Raw genomic sequence first — 15,904 nt, forward strand, 5'->3', positions numbered from 1 at the left:
GTATAATGGATCTATGTATGGTGATTTGTACTATTAAGCAAATAACTTTTGTAGTAATTAAACAAACTTTTGTATTTTTAAAGCTTATAAATTAATGAAATGAAGCTCATGATCTGACAGAGCTAATTTACTGCAACTACTATTAGTTTCTTCATTTTTTCCTTTGTTCTTTCTCCACTCTAGATCCTTTAATTGGTATCAAGGCTTCTTTAAAGTCTTAGAAGACCTGTGAGCTCCTGAAATTGAGTGAAAAACCATCAAACACTTACCAACTAGTTTTTGTCAACCTTAAATGGCCTCAAGCAATTGCTCATTACCTTCACCTCCTATTTTTTCTAGTGAAAACTACCAAATATAGGCTGTCAAAATGACGTCCTATTTAAGTACTTTTGATTTGTGGGAAGTGATGGACAATGAGAAGGAACCACCACAACTTCCTGCAAATTCAACAGTAACTTAAATAAAAAAGTATAGTGAAGAAAAAGCAAATAGGTATAAGGCTAAAAGTTGTATTGAGTTTTCAATTTTTGATGACATATTCATCAGAATCATAACTTGTGAAACTGTAAAACAAGCTTGGGATATGCTCAATGAAGAATTTTAAGGCAGTGACAAGATAAGACAAGACAAATACAAGTGTTAAATCTTAGAAGAGAGTTTGAAGTCTTAAAGATGAAAGAGTTTAAAAATTTAAAGGAGTACAATGACAGACTCATGAAAATAATACATATGATTAGATTACTTGATGAAGAGCTATCAGATAAAAAAATTATGGAGAAGGTTCTTGTTAGCTTACCAGAGAGGTTTGAGTAAAAAATTTCATCTCTTGAAGACTCCAAAGACCTGACCAAGATAACTCTGGTAGAGTTGTTCAATGCTTTGCAAGCTCAAGAGCAAAGAAGGGCTATCAAACAATAAGATTTAATAGAAGGTGCTTTTACAGTCAAGGAGAAAGGTAAGATGTAAGTAGAAAACAAAGGTAGAAAATAAGGAGATCGAAGAAACAAAGGTTTTGGAAACAATGAAAAGAAACGAAAATTTTCACCTTGCTCTCACTATAAAAAGATCACTCACTTGGAGAAATATTGTTGGTACAGACCTAACATACAATATAGGTATTATAAGCAGCTTGGTTATATGGAAAAGGTATGCAAAAACAAAAAATAGTAGCAGCTAGATCAACAAGCCAGAGTTGCTAACAACCAACAACAGCTAGAAGAGCAAGTTTTTGTTACAACTTGCTATGCAACTAGAACCTCATCAAATCATAGCTCATTGACAGTGGTTACACACACCATATGGCAACTGATATCAACATGTTCAAAAAACTAGTCAAGATTTATACCTCTAAAGTCAAAATAGGTAATGGTGAGTTCATAAAAGTCAACGAAAAAGTAGTAGTGGCTATTGAGACACTAACAAGTACCAAACTCATTTCAGATATGCTATTATGCCTAAAATAGATCAAAACCTATTAAGTGTAGAACAGTTACTAGAAAAAAAACTACTTTTTAGTTTTCAAAGACAAGGCATGCATAATTCATGATCCCACTGGCCATGAACTTTTTATTGTTAATATGAAAGAAAAATGTTTTTCCTTGAACTAGCGTAAAGCAAACTCTTCTACTTATGGTAGTTCACATGATGAATCTTTTTCATGGCATAAAAGGATGGGACATTTCAACTACAATGCATTGAATTTCATGTATAAAAATGATCTTATACTAAACATGCCTACTGTTGAAGCTAGTGCTGAAGTGTGTAAAGTTTGTCAACTAGAAAAATAAAGTAATTGCCATTTGCAATTAACAAAGCATTGAGGGCAATTGAAAAACTACAATTTGTTCATACTAATGTTTGTGATCCTATGAGAACTTGTCTTTGAATGGCAGTAGATATTTCATTACTCTTATAGATGATTTTACCAAAATGTGTTAGATTTACTTCATGAAACAAAAGTCTGAAGTTACAGATGTATTTTAGAAGTTACAGATATATTTTAGAAGTTCAAGGCTTGGATTGAGAATCAAAGTGGCTGTAAAATCAAGATAATAAGGTTAGACAATAGTACTGAATACACATATGACAGATTTAATAAGTTTTGTGATGTTGTAGAAATTGAACACCAACTCATAACAACTTACACTCCACAACAAAATGGAGTCAGTGAAATGAATAATAGAACAGTCATGGAGATAAAAAGATGTATGCTGTTTGAAAAAAATCTTTCCAAGAAATTTTGAGCAGAGGTAGTCAATTCTTTTATCTACTTGCTCAATAGGCTACCTACAAAAGCTTTGAAGGAAAAAACTTTGTTCGAAGCCCGTTATAGAAGAAACCATCAGTGCAACATCTTAAAGTTTTTGATAGCATTTGTTATGTGACTGTTTTTAATATCAAAAGGGACAAACTTGATTAAAAAGTAAAAATCTATATTCTTCTGGGCTATAGCAACATCACCAAAGGTTATAGGACTTGCAATCCACTTACAGGTAAGGTGATTGTAAGTAAGAACATGAGATTTAATGAACAAGCTGCCTAAAATTAGAAAAAGTCAAAAGAAGAATCAGTCAAGCAAACTGCTGCAGACATAATAAGCTTTCAAGATCAAGAAGATTATATGTTTGAAAATGAAATCATTGATCAATGAACTAGTGAGAAGAATCAGACCACTCACAGATATTTATCAGAGATCAAATATTACCATTCTTGAACCTGCAAGCTTTGAAAAAGCTATTAAATTTTCAAGGTGAAGTAATGCGATAAAAGAGGAGATTCATATGATTGAGAAGAATCAAACTTGGATGCTTGTTGATAGACCAAGCAACAAAAACATCATTGGTGTTAAATGAATTTTTAGAATGAAATTGAACGTTGATGGTTCCATCAACAAACTTAAAGCTAGATTGGTAGCTAAAGGCTACTCCCAATAGCTTGGTGTTGATTGTTCAGAGATATTTACTCCAGTTACAAAGTTGGACACCATAAGACTACTATTAGCCTTAGCAACTTAGAAAAGTTGGAAAATATACCAACTTGATGTCAAATCTACCTTCCTAAATGGTTATCTTGAGGAGATTTACATTGAATAATCTGATAGTTTTGTTGTCAAAAAAGATTAGAGCAAAATCTATCTACTCAAGAAGACTTTGTATGGATTAAAACAAGCTCTAAGAGCTTGGAATTCCAAAATTGATGATCATTTACCGAAGTTAAGATTCAAGAAAAGCTTTAATGAAGTAATGTTGTACATTAAAGTTTTTAACAATAATGATTTATCGGTTGTTTCTTTGTAAGTTGATGATTTTCTAGTGACAGGTAGCAAATCACCTCTTATGGAAGATTTTAAACACCAAATGCAAGAAATTTTAAGATGACAGATATGAGAAAAATATCTTATTTTCTTGGAATAGAGATTCATCAAACTAACAAGAAATCTTTATTTTTCAAAAAAAATATGCAAATGAAATCATGAATAAGTTTGGGATGGAAAATTACAAACCAACCAACACCCCTTTAGCTCAAAATCAGAAACTCATTAAGGAAGATGGAGCTAACAAAGTTGATGGTTCTATTTATAGAAACTTGGTTGGTTGCTTATTGTATTTGACAACAACAAGGCCATACATCATGTATGCTACAAATTTACTCTTTAGGTTTATGTAAAATCCTAGTAAGTTGTATTTTAAGGCTGCTAAGAGAATGTTGAGATATGTCAAAGGAACCAATGAACTTGAAATTTGGTTCAAGAAGAATCTTAGTTCAAGACTGGTTGGATTCACAGACAATGACTGGGCTAGCTCTCATGAAGACATGAAAAGCACTTTAGGTTATGTGTTCTTCATTAGATTAAATGTGTTCAGCTGAAATTCAAAGAAACAAGGAACTGTGGCTCAATCGATAGCAGAAGCAGAGTATATAGTTGTTGCAACTACTGTTAATCAAGCAATTTAGCTAAAAAAAATTTTAATGGATTTGAGTCAAAAGCAAGATGATCCAACAAAAATTTTTTGTGATAATTAGTCAGCAATTAAAATGATTAAGAACCTTGTGTTTCATGGAAGAACTTAGCATATTAAGATTAAGTATCACTTTATTAGGGAAGTTGAAGCTAAGAATGAAGTGAAGTCAGTGCATTGTAAGTCAAAAGATCAAATTATAGATATTCTAACCAAGGCCTTACCAAAGGCAAGGTTTGAAACATTAAGAAAAAGTCTTGGTGTTTCCAGTAAAAATGCCAATGAGGAGTGTTAGTGGTTGAAGCAACTATGTATGACATTTTTACTGTAACTTTTACAACATGTTCTACCATCTGATCAGTTTAGGTAGCATGATGGATTTATGTATGGTGATCCATACTATTGGCAGACAACTTTTATAGTAGTTAAATAAATATTTATATTTTTGAAGCCTATAAATTAATGAAATAAAGCTCATGATCTGGCAAAGCCAATTTATTACAACTACTAGATTAGTTTCTTCATTTTTTCCTTTGTTTTTTCTCTGCTCTAGATCCTTCAATATTCTTACTAGCCAATGCAAAATAAGAAACAGTTTTCATCATAGCTCAATGGCTATGCTCCAAAGATACAACTCTTCTTCAAGAACTCTTAAAGAAAGGGTCACCAAACTAGATCCACCATTATATTCAAAACCAATTTCTGCTGAGTTGACTGTTATTCTTTTCAGATGAGTCAATGAATAGGCTCCAAATTGGCCACACCCTCAAACTTTTATGTCGATGGTTGCACTTCTGCCAGATTGATATGTTAATTCCTTGATAGCTCCTCATGAATTGAACTTCTTGATCAGACTAATGGCAGCAAATTTAGTCCTATTGGATAATATCTTTACAGGTATCACTGTGAAAACTTCATATTCTTGTGCCTTCAATGTGATTGGCATAATTACATTATTTGAAAGGTAGATCATTTCTCTTGTATTTGGAATAAAAAAAAATTCTTCAACAAAATCGACCCAAAATTTAACTTAGTTGGTTTATGTAATTAGCACTTAATAAGTACGGGATTCGAATCCTAACACCTTCCTTAGTCATGCATAATTTAGAGTGGCTATTAAAGAAAATAAAATTAGCATCCTAGACATACCACCAAGATGGGAATATATGATAGAATCTTTGTTTCATCCATCACCAGCAACTTTGCGTAAATAATCAACGTCTCTAGCTTTGATATACCCTGTAATTGTTCTGAGTTGTAGGTTAAGAATCATATTTGTCTTTCCAACTCCACACCACCATGCTCTCTGGCAGTTGAATACACCCATGACTGAACTCATTCAGATTCCAACTCTTTAGAAAACTGTAATAAAAATGAAGAGTATCATGAGCATTAAATCTTTGTTATTTTTCATTTTGGGTTAAAGGGGTGGTGATTCCAAAATCAAGAATCAAATATAACTACTATTTTTTTGGATTAATATCTCAAATGACCCTTACACTATGTTTGGATAAATATTAATAAAGAAAAGGAAATGAAAAAAAAATAATGAAAAAGAAAGTTTTTTAAAGGAAAGGAAATGATACATGTAACTATTGTTTGGATAATTAAAATTAGTAAAAGAAAGGAAAGGAAAGGAATTCTAACAACCATTATTTGGATAAATAGTGAAAAAAAAGAAATGATTTATTATAATAATTTTTTTCAATTATAACCTTTCATTGCTTATGATTTTAGAGCACTCTTAGATCTTGATATGCTTGTTATCTTGTATAACCTCACAATTACTGCTATATTGATGGTTTTTAATCAAGTGTAATAAGAATATATTTTACAAACATGCATTGATGATTTGAGCTAATCCGACATCTTATAAACTTAAAAAATATATTTATTCATATTCAACCATTTATCAAAATCAAATCATCAAAAAATTATAAAAAATTTTTGTATTGGAAGAGATATGTGAAACTTACTTGAAAAAAGAGATAGCTTTGATAAAATTACAAGATGATTGTGATTTGCTTAGTTTTTTTTATTATATTTTTAGTATTAATAAAAAGATGGACATAATAGTCTTTTTATAAAAAAATATTTTTCAACTTTTCTTTCATAGCTTTTCCTCCAAGCTGGAGTATTAAAAAAATTGGGCTTATAAGGGAAACCAAAAGTTATTTGGTTCCACCTTTTTCTCTTTTCTTAAATTAAAAATTTATCTAAACAATGGAAGGGGGGTTTTGTTTCCTTTACATTCTTTTACTTTACTTTCCTTTCCTTCATTTCCCCTTAATCCAAACACAATGTTAAACTATAATGAAATATTCAACATAGTCTAATGTGGCGTTCACTTCTAACCTGATTAGCTTTAAATAATTACACATGACTAACAAACAGCCTTTCAAGAACTATATTAGTTAATAGATTCATAATTCAAATACCAAAGTAGATATTTTTAAAGTTAAAAAATATTTGGAAACATTAACCCTTTTTTTTTTCTCACTTTTTCCCATCTCTAGCTGGATCAGTGAACAAGCAATCCCTTGTAGGTCTTCCTGGAAGTTTGGCTCTCAATATAGAACCATCAGGAAGCACAAGCTTCTTGAATTGTTTAAAGTCATGTTGCCCAGGTTTGTCACTGTAACAATATAACACTCAAAATGAGAAATCATATGTTAAATTTATTGCTCTCGAGTATAACCAACAAAACTAAATGACACAAAATTGTACCTAATATCATGGATTCAATAATGGTGCTATAGCGGAATAACGACCACAAAATCACAATAGCACCACCACCCACCACCGCTATCAAGGAAATGATTAAAAATTTTAATCACACTCAAACGGTGTATAACGATCGCTAAAAAATGACTTAACGGGGAATAACGATAATAACGGACCATTATTGCTGCTATCCCATTTTTCTTGTCAACATTTAGCACAAATTATAACAATAAAAAAAAAAGCTTTCAAGTTTCAACAGTGAACAACCAAAAATTTCAAAAATAAGAATAAAACAACAAGACTGCAAAAGAAAAAATAAAGACAAAAGCCAAAAGAAAAGAATCCCTACTCATAACTCAATCTTGTTCTTTCTCTTTTCAGTTTCAAAATTCGTCTAAAAAATCTTAAAAAATAGTATTAACTATTAGCCATTCAATCGATAGCTGCCCAAATTCAAATCAACTTTAAATCCTTAATTTTATTTAATTAATTTTATTAAAATCTAAATTTAAAATTTTGTAATTTTTAAAATTTTTTAAGATAAAATTTAGTTAGAGGGATTAAGATTTTATAATTAAAAAAATTAAGAGATTAATAATTTAATATGAAATATATAAGGATTTTACATGAAAAATTTTAATAAAATTTTTTGTATAGGTTAGATGAAAAATAATTAAAATTAAATATTATATTTTGATTTTTTTATTTATTAATTTATAATTTTATATTTGAAATTTAATAATTTTTTTTTTGTTTTGGTATTTATATTGTTGTCAATTATTTTGCTATTAAATTAATTCTTATTAATTTATTTTTATTTTTGTGTAATTATTGAATATTCTGTTTATTATATTATATTGAAAGTAATTTGTGATAAAAAAATTTTACATCAATTAGTATATCAAAAAGATTAAGTTGCTTAATAAATTTCGCATTTTATGATATATTACTTTTAAGATTAAAAATTAAAAATTAAAAAATTTAATGCAGATTCAATTTTTAATGATGAAATAAGTAACATTAATATTTCTAAATATAAGTTGATTTTGTTTTTATACAAAATAGCAAGCATGTCACAACATGAAGAGTTCTTAAGCAAAGGAATAGAGGTTGCACAAAGTAATGATATAGGTTGGCATTTTGGAACATATGTGCCAAATATAAAAGAAAATATTTTATGCAAACTTTGTGGTAAAGTTGTAAAAGGAGTAATAACACGTTTCAAGGAACACATTGCTCATAAAACTGGCAATGTTGCATTAGGCCCCAATGTTATTAGTATGTTATATTTTTATAATTCTTTTAAAAATATTATTGTTAATTTCTCAATAAAAATTATAAAATTATATAAGCATGTACAACTACTTTTTTTTTCTTAACTATATTATTAATAGGTTTAGTAAGAAAAAGTATGATGAAACATTGATGGGGTGGGGTGCTAAGGGGTAGGGTGAAGGGGTGGGGTGGGGTCCTTAGTGGGTAGGGTGCATTAGGGGTTAGGGTGAGGTGGGTGGTTTTTATTTAATTTTATAATTAATTTTATTAAAATCTAAATTTAAAATTTTGTAATTTTTTTTAGATAAAATTTAGTTAGAGGGATTGAAATTTTATAATTGAAAAAATTAAGAGATTAATAATTTAATATGAAATATATAAGGATTTTAGATGAAAATTTTTAATAAATGTTTTTGTATAAGTTAGATGAAAAATAATTAAAATTAAAATACTATATTTTGATTTTGTTATTTATTAATTATAATTTCGTATTTGAAATTTAATAATTTTTTTTGGTATTTATATTGTTGTTAATTCTTTTACTACTAAATTAATTCTTATTAATTTATTTTTATTTTTGTGTAATAATTGAATATTCTATTTATTATATAATATATTGAACGTAGTTTGTGATAAAAAAGATTAAGTTACTTAATAAATTTAGTGTTTTACGATATATTACTTTTAATAATGAAATAAGTAACATTAATATTTCTAAATATAAGTTTATTTTGTTTTGATACAAAATAGCAAGCATGCCACCACATGAAGTGTTTTCAAGCAAAAGAGTAGAGGCTGCACTAAGTGATAATATAGGTTGGCATTTTGGAACACCTATGTCAAATATAAAAGGAAATGTTTTATGCAAACTTTGTGGTAAAGTTGTAAAAAGAGGAATAACACGTTTCAAGGAACACATTGCTTATAAAACTGGTAATGTTGCACCATGCCTCAATGTTACTGGTATGTTATGTTTTTATAATTCCTTTGAAAATGTTATTGTTAATTTCTTAATAAAAATTACAAAATTACATAAACATGTACAACTAATTTTTTCTTTTTTCTTAACTATATTATTAATAAGTTTAGTAAGAGAAAGTATGATGAAACTTTTTCAAAAAAGCAAATAAAAAAAATTTGAGAATAAAAGGAGAAAAGATGAATTCTTATCACAATTAAAAAAAGAAGATTATGATTATGAAGGTTTTATTGATGAAGATATCACTACTAGACAAGTCATGCAAGATAGTATCCAATTACAATATGAATGACACAGAAGATAAGAATGCAGACAAAAAACTAGTGGTTGAAGTAATGTACATGAAGAGAAACGAAGCTCTCATGGCTTAGTTGCTGAATATTTTGAGGATAAGAAAATCAACTTTAAGTGAGTTTGAATTTTCATTAAGAGAGGCTATACCTGAATTAGTTAGAAGTAAGAGTTCAAAGCAACTAAAAATAAATGATTCATTTTTAAAAACATTAAAAAGGAAGACGGGTGAATTAGTATAAAAATTTTTTATATATGATCAACTTCTTTTTCAATTAGCAAACTCTCTATGATTGCATAATTTGATTTTTGTGACAGCAAAAATTGGTCAACATGTGAAACTTTCAACATCTTATGAGGTCTTAGATATGTATTTAGAGTCTGACTATCAATAAATTCATGAATGAGTTAATGGATTAAAAGCACATTAGAATAAATTGAGTGCCACTTTGATTTGTGATAGTTGGACCAACAATTTGAATTAAATGCATATCATTAATTTCTTTATTTACTATAGTAAAATGACCATTTTTTTAAAATCTATAGATGTCTCAAATGTTTGTAGTAGAGATGCAAACTTCTACTATAGATTATTGGATGAAGCTGTGAAAGAAATTGAGGAAAAATGCATTATTTTAAATAGTCACTGATAATGAGGTAGCATTTAAGGTTGCAGGAAAAAGACTAATGGAGAAAAGACAACATTTGTATTTGATAGCATGTTTAACTCATTATTTGGACTTGTGCCTTGAAGATATTGGCAAGAAAAAAAAATATGGCAAAGGTTTTGGATAATGCAAAAAAAGTGACTTGTTTATATACAATTACATTTAGATTGTTAATTTGATAAATAAAGATACACAAGGGAAGTAAGTACTTCGTCCTGCTTTTACTCGATTTGCTACTCATTTCATATAGTTAGAAGAAATAATAAGGTAAAAGCAAAGTTTGAGAGATGTTCAATTCAAAGGTTAGTACTTAGTAATTAGTATAACTATTTAAATCTAGCATCTTTTTATGATATTATTGTTTAAAATATTAATTTAAAATATATTACTCTAAAAATTTATTGTTGAATATGTAGGAATTTAAAGAATCAAAATGGGAACAACAAAAATCAAGGCCTGCTTATGAAGCCAAAAAAATCATTTTGGAAAAAGATTTTTGAAAAAAAACAAGTGATATAATAAAAGTTTATGAGCTTTTGGTAAAAGTGTTGCATCTTGTTGATGGTGATAAAAAACCAACAATGGGATTTACATACGAGGCGATGGATAAAGCTAAACAAGCAATTCAGCAAAATTATTGTTATTCTGCTGAATATGAAAATATTATTGATAATAAATAGAGTTTCATGCATTTTGACTTACATTCAACTGGTAAGTAAACCAAAAATATATATTGTATTTAAAAAAATATGTTTACTTTTTATGCTTAAATTGCTTATATATTTATTTTTTATTACTTTAATATAATATTGTTATGAATTATAGGCAGGTTACTATCTAAATCCACAATTTCAATTGGAGTGGAGCATTCTAAAAATGTACTTATAAAAAATTTAGATGGTACAAAAGCAATTATTGAAAGATTAGAACCTTATATAGATACTCAAATAAGAATGATTAATCAGGTTAATATTTAATACTATTTTATAACTTTGACATTTATTTTATGTATTAAAAATAGAATTATTTTTTAGTTATTCATTTATTATTATATTTTCAATTGATATAGTTGCTATTATTTCGAGACAAGCATGAAACATTTGGTACTCCACAAGCACCAAAAACTTGAAAGAAAATGAATCTAGGTAATTAGTAAATTAAATAATTATAATTTATTTATATTATTTAATTGAATAACACATTCAAATTTAATTTAAATAATTTTATACAACTGAGTGATGGATGATATATGGCACTTGTATTTCTAAATTACAAAAACTAACAATCAAAGTGCTTAGTCAAACAACATCTGCAACAAATTGTGAATGTAACTAGAGCACATTTAGCTATATTCGCACCAAAGCAAGAAACAGATAGAAGTTTGAAAAACTTTAGAAACTTATATATACCCATTACAACATGAGGATGAGGATGTGACATCAAAAAAGAATGAGCATTGATGAGATAAATAATAGTTTTAATCCTATTAGCCTTGACCATATTTTTGAAGATGATGATCTACTAACAGAATGGCTACAAGAGAAAGAAAATCCTCTATTAAATGTCAAAACTATAATTGGTTGCATGCAAATAATTCTGATAATGAAATGAATGTTGAACAATCACGCCAATCTCAAGAAAGGAATATGTCTCATTCAAGTTCAAGTCCAACACCAAATCAGAGTGATGATGGTGGGGGTTTAAGTCCAAATGATGGTGATGGTGCAAATTTTAGTGGTATATGGATGCAAATTAACCTTATAGCCTATTTGGAGGAAAATTTAGCCTTGCTGCTATTGGTGAACTTTTTATTAACATGGCAGAATATGGAGTAAATCCATCTGTTAAATCTAAGGGATCAAAGTGCAAATACAGCTCGATCAAAAGAAAAAACCAAGAAGTAGTACCACATATTTCTAAAGGTTCTTCATCTTCAAGTAAAAGATCAAATCCTAATAACTTTAAGTATAGTGAATTATCTGCTAGTATTCAAGGACGTTACTATCCACCAGAACAACCTAATTTTCAACCTCCTCATGGTTATCCACCTTTATATAGTTATTATCCACCACAAATGTATTATCCACCTCAAATGTATAATTTACCACAAATGTATCCCCCACTACGAATGTATCATCTTCAAATATATCTTTCAATTTAAATACATAAAAAACAAAGGCCACAGAAATGAGAATAGAATTAACTTGACTCTCAAAATGAAAATAGAGAATTGATCATCTTCATCATTCTATCATGTGATAAAATTTAAATTATATATCAATAGTTATAGTTGATAGAATTTGAAATTATTCTATTTTTAAGTTTGTAATTTTATTAAATATAGATGCTTGGTATTTAATATATTATGTTTTGTTAATATTTTGATTTGTCTAGAATTAACAATGAATATGAACTTGGCTCAAGCAAAAATTTTGTTGCTAAACCAAATATGAATGTTTTTATTATAATCTATCTAAAATTGTGAATAATTTTTTTAGAAAATAAAAAATATAGTATGATAAATTATTTTAAAAATCATTAAATAAGAGTTTTTATGATTATAATTATAATTATTATATTTTATAACAAATTGCTAAAAATTAAAAAAAATTTACGACTGCGATTACCTTAATGATTATAATAATCTCCATTATATTCGAAAATACGATGCGACTTAAAACGTGATCGTAACCATTATTTAAATCCCTGCCTAACATAGATAGCACATCCTCATCCTCCAACAGCACGAGCTGCTCCGTGGTATTCGGCCATGGGATGCAAGCTCTGTCACCAAAATCATTCCCGAGTTAACATTGACATTTCAAAGAATTATATATCAAATTTTATAAATAGACTAAATCTGCTAAACATATCCCAATCTGGTTGCATGAATTCCCCAAGAAAAGCAGTATTATATGCAACTGATGCAATGTGGATCATGTGGGATGCTGGATCTCTTGACCAGAAATCATCTGATGCCCGAATTACAGCTGTTCGTTTTGCACTGCACAAATAAATCATATGTCAGACCAAGTTCAGGCTCTCAGATAGCTGGATTTGGACATGAAAGATGGAGTTTACCTTTATAAACCATCTGTATTATGACTCATACAAGAGATGATATCATTGTTACGGAAGTTCCTAGCAATGGATGTCTCTAAAGCCTGATGGTATTTTCTAGCAAGTTTCACTCTTCCACCATGGCCTGCCCCAAGAGTTTCAAGGGTGTTCTGAACATCAACTTTGACTCCATCGATACCAGCTGATGCAAGGTAAGAGTGAAGTTCATCATAGAAGTTAAACACTTTTTCGGGGTTAACAAGGCCAAGGCCATTCTTAATTATGCTGTCCAAAGCTTGATCAGGCTCATTTGACTGAACTCCAAGAGATGAAATAGGGTATGCCAATTTGGATTCGTAGTGTTCCATTTCAGTAACATCTAGTCTAAAACCTCCCCAGCACCCTGTTATTGCATGCCAACATACTTCAAAGCATGTTTTTCTTTAATTTCAGTGACAATGTGGCGCAGCCCCAAAGCTGGATCCTCTACTCTGTGATCCTCTTTGCCATCTTTCTGAAATTTATGGTTCTCTTTGATATGTGTCAATCTGTTGGCAAAGCTGGAACATAATATTAAAGCCAATATAGCAAGACCTTTCAGCCAATGGAAGGAAGCATATCAAGAATAACAAGAGAATTCTAGTTAAATGCTTACTTGGCAGCATTATCAGCTTTCAATTCAGTTCCATCTGCATCCATTCCTACAGATTGCCACCTATCATCGATAATACAAATTTCGGAGGAATCCCACCTTTCTCCAAGCTGCAAGAGTTACTAGTTAATTGCTTATCTTATCTCTTAATGCCATAAATCTAATCAGTGATGGACTTAGGATTTTTTCGGAGGTGTTCACTCATAATATATATAGAACATTATCAATAGATTTATCAATTTATTGACGAAAAAATGTTCATGGAAAAATTTTGAGGTGTCACGGACACCCTACCCATACATACGGATCTGCCTCTAAACATAATAGCACCCTAAAAAGAAGAAATTACCTCCCCAATCCTTCTTTTAGACTCTCAGAAGTGACATTGGTGTAGAAAGCATCCCATGTACACCAGCCAAACCAGTTCAACATGCCTGGCATCTGAACAATAAAGAATGATTGTAGAATATAATTCATGTATTAAGAATGGAGATGACACAATTCTAACTCTAGCAACAGAAAATTACTTTGAAGAAAGGCTTACCTTCTTTCTCTCCCGATGAGAAAACGTCCGTAAATGCCTTTCCAAAGACCTGCATACAATTTCCATTATAACTTAGCTGACAATTTCAGATTAGACATGAGACAATGTGTCCCAAGAAAAGCTATGATTGTAAAACTTGAAGAAATATATGCTAATGAGTAAATTACAGTCATGCAGTTGCAACAAATACAAAGAGAAAGGACCTTGGCTAAAGTACAGACTACTTTCAGTACATGTAAAGTGAACCTGGTAATTCGTGTATCCGTTTTCTGTTTGTTTTTGTCTAACACGTGTAAAACACGAAATTGCTGTGTCACAATTTGTGTTAACATATCAAACTCGAAACACATTTCCAAACCCATATACTCCGAAACTTGTGTCTTTTTTCGTAATTTTCATGTCGTGTTTAAAATTATTAGGTTAACGTAAGAATGCTATCAGTGGCAATTGTTCTGAAACTTCGCTGCATTGGTGATGACATCAAATGGATCTGATCCAGCAGCCACAGAAACCGAATGACTCCCCTCAAACTCATCAACAGCAGGATCTCCTGCAATGTACCAATAATCCCATGAGTTCAATAAGGACAACCAAAATGTTTAAAAGAATACTAAGTTTGAGTTAATGTCTTGTTTCTCCTCTTACCACTTTCCAAACAAATATCCAACTCATTTCTTTCATTGCCTTGAAGAACAGCTCTGAAATCCCCTTCAAGAATTGGTAAAAAAACAGCATATATAGCAGAATCGTTTTCATTTCCCGTGCCAAAATGAGAGCCATCACGTGCTTCTACAATCAAAAAGTGGGTTTCAAAGGGGATATCTTGACCACAATTCCCCATCCTCCGTGTCATCCACCACATTTTGAACCGGAAACACACATGAAACGCAATCCCCTTCCAAAAAAAAAAAACCATATATACCAGCACAGTGAAAGCAAAACAAAACAAAGTCCTATAATTTCCAACAACCAGATTATCAAAGACACCAGATTGACTGTCAGAAAATAACAAAGAGAACGAACTAGATGAAGCTAAATTCTGCATATGATCATTAGTGTCAGATCCATAGAAATCAAACTGAAAATTATACAGAGAAGGAAATAACAAGAAGGGAGATGAATTGCAAGTTCTCTTTTCTATGAATATTCTTTCAGAAATCAAACTGAAAAGTGTTAAGAACAAAGAAGATATGATGAGTCGCACTCAAGCTTGTCAACGGGAAAGACCCTGCGGTTTCCCATCCGATCTGAACCAACTCCAATGAAAGCTCCATTAGCCAATGAGCCACCAGATGCTGGAGCCACCACGATGTTGTCAGGAGCATCACGTAGAATGCAGTTCCCCAACACCATTAACTTCCAATCATCACTCACAGAAATCCCAGCCCCCACAGTCATCTTCTTCTTGCTCTTTTCAACCAACAAAACCAAAAATTTCAATAAAAAACAAAGCTTTCCTCTCCACCAACAATCAAACAAAAACAACCCCAGAAGCAACTTCGCTTCAAAAACCTCACCAAAACAATATAGATGGACCTCAATGAACTTGGGGGGCTATTTACAATCCAGCAAAACAAGAAATAAGATGATGATTGATGCAGCTTTACTATATTTATGTCATATTTTGCGTGAAATTGCCATCTAGTGGCTCCGTGATCCAAGAGTAAAGTGATGAGTTATGAGTTCTTGTTTCATACGGCAATCAGAATGGCATTGAATTCAACTTTTTCGTGTTGTCATGTCTCATATGTA

At 30.2% G+C, this 15,904-nt stretch overlaps 1 pseudogene across 1 annotated transcript; it reads right to left on the reverse strand.

The window, feature by feature from the left end:
* Positions 1–4,560: 4,560 nt before the first annotated feature.
* Positions 4,561–15,904, reverse strand: LOC111286988 (putative galactinol--sucrose galactosyltransferase 1; annotated as a pseudogene). The gene is made up of 12 exons (XR_016341488.1): positions 15,357–15,904; positions 14,798–15,047; positions 14,612–14,702; positions 14,153–14,201; positions 13,958–14,049; positions 13,612–13,718; positions 12,978–13,516; positions 12,762–12,900; positions 12,607–12,683; positions 6,460–6,594; positions 5,105–5,321; positions 4,561–4,936 (listed from the first exon to the last, which is right to left on the reverse strand). The product of XR_016341488.1 is annotated as a putative galactinol--sucrose galactosyltransferase 1 (transcript).

Source organism: Durio zibethinus, chromosome 4 (genome assembly GCF_047325235.1).
Source record: "Durio zibethinus cultivar Kanyao isolate XHJ-2024 chromosome 4, ASM4732523v1, whole genome shotgun sequence".
Taxonomy (NCBI): domain Eukaryota; kingdom Viridiplantae; phylum Streptophyta; class Magnoliopsida; order Malvales; family Malvaceae; genus Durio; species Durio zibethinus.